The sequence below is a fragment of the Heloderma suspectum genome, chromosome 1, assembly GCF_057233095.1.
Source record: "Heloderma suspectum isolate Gila_16-S chromosome 1, 16-S_ref, whole genome shotgun sequence".
Lineage (NCBI taxonomy): Eukaryota > Metazoa > Chordata > Lepidosauria > Squamata > Helodermatidae > Heloderma > Heloderma suspectum.
The window spans coordinates 243050807-243057017 of record NC_139458.1 but is presented as its reverse complement, the minus strand read 5'-3'; positions in this window follow the sequence as shown (position 1 = coordinate 243057017).

Here is a 6211-nt window from a genome sequence, read left to right as displayed (position 1 = left end):
TAGAATGTGTGTAAGGCATTCTAATCATGAAACAGGCTATTTGTGACAATCAGGTTTATGTATAAGCATAATTTTGCATAAACCTGAAGTCCAAAGGAGTGCTTATACCCATATTTTATTAGACTTTCCCTTTTAGCCATTCCCCTTACAGAACCTGCAAACTACTGAATGACTAAGTCAGTTGGGGACTTGAGCAAAATGTTATTTAAAAGGGAAGTTACAGTCAGTGTGCACAGGGAGACTGGCTTTCAAATACCACACAGCTGTCATGTAGAGTCATAGAATCATAGAATAGTAGGGTTGGAAGGGGCCTACAAGGCCATCGAGTCCAACCCCCTGCTCAGTGCAGGAATCCAAGTCAGAGCATCCCTGACAGATGGCTGTCCAGCCTCGTCTTGAACGCCTCCAGGCGTGGGAGAGCCCACCACCTCCCTAGGTAATTGGTTCCATTGTCTTTGCCACCAAAGCATTTCTATCAGCCTCCTTTTTACATCACTAACATATGAATCAGCCAGCACTGTAGAGTCAAGTGTTGTTAAAGCCATTTCTTCAGGATTAAGATGACAAAAGTGGTTAAAGAATGATTTCACAAAGAGGTTACCAAGAAAATGGACCATCTTCCTATAGGGCTTTGACCTGCCAGTCTGGAAATTACCTCCAAAGCATATTTGATTGATAGTTTCATATATTCTTAAGCATCCACTATTATATATCATAAAATGGCAAATGCTGTGCATATTGTTTTATGTTTACATTGTTTTATAGGAAAGCTAAGTTCTGGAAATACCGTTGTGTACCCTTTTAATAAATAGGCTTTCTTTTTCTAGTCAAGCTGTCTTGTTCATATGACTTATATCAACAACCCTGTCTTCTCATAGAGAACAATCCTGTCTTCCCACAGTATGCTCACCTTCCCATAAGAATGTAAGAAGAGCCATGCTGGATCAGACCAAAGGCTTATCTCATCCAGCATTCTGTTCAACTACTGGCCAACCAAATGCCTTTCAAAAGTCCAGAGTAGGACAACTAATGCAGAAAGGATACTGCCTCTGATAATGGCCATAATATATAGACATCATACAGTAACTAGTAGCCATTGATAGCCTTATTTCCCATGAATTTGTCTAATCCATCACTATATTTTGTGTTAGCAAATTCCATAGTTGAACTACACAGAGACGCTTCATGATGTGACTCCATTTAAAGCTGGATTTTCATGAATTCGAATTTGCTCCTACAGTGGCATACATAGCCAGTGAAGTAGTGTATATATTTTTACAAACCCGCTTTCATGGGGCAAACGGCAGCTGAAACCACATAACTTTGGGGCTGGGTTGGCGGAATCCCATGAATAGAGCGAATGTCATCAATTGAAGGAAATGAGTTACTTCCACATAGGCATGTTTAGCCCACTCTCCTTGTGTCCACCCTTTCTTGGTGGGAGTAAGGGTCACTTGGGGGGTGATCACCTTTTAAACTCATTAAACTTATGCACACATTCGCAGGTCTGGAGATTTAAAAAAGAGCAGGCAAAGGAATTAGCAGGCAACCCCTCTCTGCCTGTGAAGTGCAATGGAAGGCAATGGGTTACTTCCGCATAGGCATGTTTAGCCCACTCCTCTCCTTGTATCCACCCTTTCATGACAAAACTCCCTCCCGCCAATCAGTGCTGCTCCCCACCCCCAGCCCACACTGAAGACAGGTGAAATCACACAGACTCCAAAACTGCACTGAAGCCACCACAATGGGAAAATCTGTCACAAAATGAGTTTGAAAAAAAGTCGGTTTTACAACATGAATACCTGCACTTGCTATGGAGAGGGGCATATATCATATGCCATTATCATTTGTGGGGCACAGTAGAGCCAGAGTACATCCCCTGTGTAGATGAGGGCTAAGTGCTGTGTCAAAAAGTACTTCCTTTTATCTATCCTGAATCTCTGTTTCTGTGGATGACTCCAGTTTCTAGTATTATGAGATACTATCTACTTTCTCCAAACCATGCATGATTTTACATACCTCTATGATGCCCCACTTTACTCAGTTTTCAAAGCTAAACAGCTTCAACCATATCTAAGTTAAAAAGCTTCCAAGATCTTTGCCCCAAATCCAACTAGAGACTTTGCTAAGGAACTCTGGTTTACTGCTTGAGAAAAGTCCTGCTCGAATTGGAGACATCCTGGACTTGTTAGGGGTGGGTAAGAATTTTGTTTCAGTTTGGTTTTGATAAGAATTTGCCAAAATTCACAAATTTTTCCATATTTTGGGCAAAAAACCCTTGAGATTTAAACAATTCAAACGTGAGAGAAAGCAAAACTGACAGATACACCCATCCCTAGACCTTGCTAGCATGCAGAGCAACCGGGGACTTGTGTTACTTAGAAGCTGGCATCTTGCTGTGAGTCCAGATTTTTCTCATTTGTTCCATGTAATAACTGCTGAATGGGCAAGTCAACCTCTCCCCAACCCCTCTTGTCTCAAAACACTGCATTTCCAAAAGAGTGGGGCTGAACTAAAGCTGTGATGAAGCAAGGCCAAAAAGCTCCTATGGGATCTTCCCCTTTTTCCTTTGTTCTCTGTTCCGCCAAGCACTGCCATTTTTTCACTGAGCTGGTTTCAGCAGAGCAGACAGCTTCAAATCTCTGCTACTGCTGAATCACTAGGACTTGTATCCTCTTGCCTTGAAGAACACATTTCCTGACTGCATCTTTATACAAGCAACATTATTTGTAAATTCAAATTGTTATCTGCTAACTTGTGTTTTTCAGGTTTTTTGATTATTGCTCTTGTTTATGCCTAGATTAGGCATAAAATGTCTATAGCCTCTCTAGATTGAATATATTCCAAAATTGCCTGTAATCTAGTGATGGTTTGAAATGCTGTGTGCCTTAGGGAGCAATCCTACCAGGATAGGTGGCTGCCTCCGAACTCAGAGGCGACTGCCTATCTAATGCAGGGCAAGAGAAGTGTGGATGGAATCGTCCCCTCTGTGCTTCAGCCGCCCTGCATTTGCGGCTAGACAGCCAATTTCAGCTGTCTAGCTGCAGGAAGTCGGAGTGGGGGAAGCGGCGGCCGGATGACACATTGGATGTGTTGTACCGGCATTTCTGAGTTCCTCGCCCTGGCACGTCCCCAGGAACGCCCCGTTTTCGCCGCTGCATTCTCCTCTTCCAAGTGCAAAGCCTGCGAGGCAGTGTGGGAGGGGGTGAAAGTTGGTTCTCAGGGAACCAACCCCGGAGCCCGGGCTTTGAGGTTAGTTCCTGGGAACCGACCTATTCTATGGCCTTCTAGCCACTGACTAGCATCCATAGGATCACACCCTTAATGTTTTAAAACTTTTACTTTTAACTATTAGTACACTTACTGTTCCATTTCTTATGTAACTTCAGGGCTAAACTACACATTATGTTAAATACATAGCATGCATCTAACCATCACCATTTTGTTTATCTTAGTTTGAGTGGGCAGGGCCCCAATGTGGATTTGGACTACCATGCACAGGTAGGGGAGATTTTAACCTTCCCATCCAGCTACATTTCTCCCAAATTTCACACACACACACAGGGACTACATTCTGGAGTTTTTTCTTTGAAGTTGTGTGTGTGTGTGGAGGGGGTGAATTTTGCAGGAAAAGTGGCTGGATGGGTAGGTTTAAATCTCCCCTACCTGTACACAGTAGTCCCAATCCAGATCAGGGCCCCACGCACTTACACTAAGTTTAACAAAACAGTGAGGATCAACTGCATGCTATACATTCAGCGTAGCATGTACTTTAGCCCTGAGATGCTCTTGTACTTTGAAATTCTCATTGCAAGTGTGCTTTGATTTTAAGTTCAGAAGTTAGGAACATGTATAGGTATTGCATCTCCAGTATCTTTTTTAGTTTATCCACACCTTACATTCTCCACTAAATCAATTTGGGCGGGCTGTTCTGAGAGCAAGACTCCCCACAACTGATCTTTGGAAATGGGGAACTATGGCAAACCCAACCTTTTCCCACCCCTCACTTCTAGAAATATCTCTGAACAAAGTACATTCCAGGCAAGACAAGGCATCTAGAGGCAGCAAAATCTACAGTACTACACAGCCAGTGCTGACTCTACCCACCCGCCATCATGACTCTGCCATGCAGTAATCACTCAGAGGATGCATGATCAGCTTTAAGGGCAGTCCCACATAGAGTGCATTACAGTAATCCAGCCTGGTTGTAACCAATGCATGTATCAATGAGATGAGTTCTGCCTTCTGTAGATCAGGGGTGGGCAGAAGGTAGTTTTCCAGATTCTTTGGACTTCAACTCCCAGAAGCCCCTGCCAATGTGGATAAGGGTAAAGAATGCTAGAAGTTGAAGTCCCAAGCATCGGAGGATCTACTTTCTGCCCACCACTGCTCTAGATAACTCAGCAGTTGGCAAACCAGCTGGTGAGCAAAGATAAATCTTAAGTGTAAACATTTTCTTATGCAAAAATTATTTTCATAAATAAAGGATTAGTCGTTCACTAGCCTTAGTCATGGACCAGCAACATATTCCCTTATGGTCCCTAGCAGGAACACGAGAGCAAAGAAAGATGGAGGTGATAAATTACAGTGTGCCAAATAAGGAGCAGAGAGGGCGCTTGGGAAATGGCCAAGCAGCAGCGGAAGGCCTATTCACAGTGGAGAAAATTCAACTTTCAGTGACACAGGATTGGCCATGTGATGGACAGAATGAACAGATTTAGTGATATCGGGATAAAGACAGTCCGTGGACATATCTGTGTGTTTCAGAGAAGCGAGAAAACAGAGGGCTTTACAGAGGGTGTCCAGCAATGCCTTAGCAAATGGCCCTTGGCTTAGTTTGGCCATATGAGAGATAAGCCCATGGCACATCATAGTCCGGCTATTTATACCCACTGTGAGACACAGGCCTCCCTGTAGATCCAAGAGGATCAGCCCACAAGGGTCTGCAGCCCCAATATTGTGGCTGCATGCATTAAGTGGAAGCCCACTCCAAGCACCCCAGGCAGATAGCTGAGCTCCACTGAAGTTGTCTAAATGCAGCAATGGGCATTTCACAGGGAGTGAAGCTGTATCTGGGCAGACAAGGCAGTAATTAACACAAACAAGAGGAAAGTTCTGGGCCTGGAAGCTTGGGTTTGGCCCTAGAGCGAGAGACAGCGTCAGGAGTAGATCACGAGGAACAGGCAACGTGCCCAACTCCCTGGGAGAATCGCAGGCCAATGTGACACTTCTGTGTAGCTGAGTCCTGTGATCACACTGAGGACCTGGGTTATAGGGTACAGGCAAAGAACTCAAAAGCGGTCATGTCTGGGCATGCTTTGGCTGTGGTCAAACAAAGGAGGCCATTGCTTGGCTCCACAGAAGCCTTCATGAGACTCCTTGTTACATGACTGAACATGGGCTAGCCAGTTAGACATTACAAAGCCATAAGTGTATTGTCCACATAGAGATCACTGACTCTGAGCACTGGTAGCAACAAGGCCCTTGGCCCCTCTCGCAGTCAGTATCCCATTTTGAGGCCAGCTGACGTGAGATTCAGTAGGTTTCCCTATTTGCTAAGTAACCAAGAAGCAGCACATGTCACAAAGTGAAAACCTTTACAGAACAGCCTCAGTGATGGAGCAAGTTCTGGATGTAAAGAGATCCATATGTGGCATATAGGGTGGTGGAATGCATCAGAGAAAGGTATCTGCAGAGTGCATGGTTCCACACGGCTCAGGAAAGAAAATGAAGCTACACAAAAGTGCACACTCTCCTCCATCTGAGTGTCTGGATTGGCTCATGTGGAGAAAATTCCTTACATTAGTAGCAACATATCTGTAAGGGGTTCAACAGGAGAAGAGTTCAGGAAATTCTGATACACTTTCAAAAATCTCTTACTTGTTGTAGTTAAATGATAACCCAAGTGGATTTTGCAATGCCAATTTTTCTACCCACTATCAGTAAGGAAGCTAATCTTGCAGCTATTCCTAACCTCCAGCTAGGTTCAGAAAAGTTTAAACCTGCTTTACAAAGACAGGAGAGTAGGAGACAGAACATTGGTGTCCAGGGGATGGGGGGATAGTAGGACACAGTCCATAAATTGGATAGTTCAAGTGATTCACTTGAGGCAATACCCTAGACCAGGGGTGGACAACCTTTGGGGGTTGGGGGCTGCATTGGCTGCTGCAAATCCTTCAGGGGCTGCACAAGTGGGCAGGGCTGGTGTGTG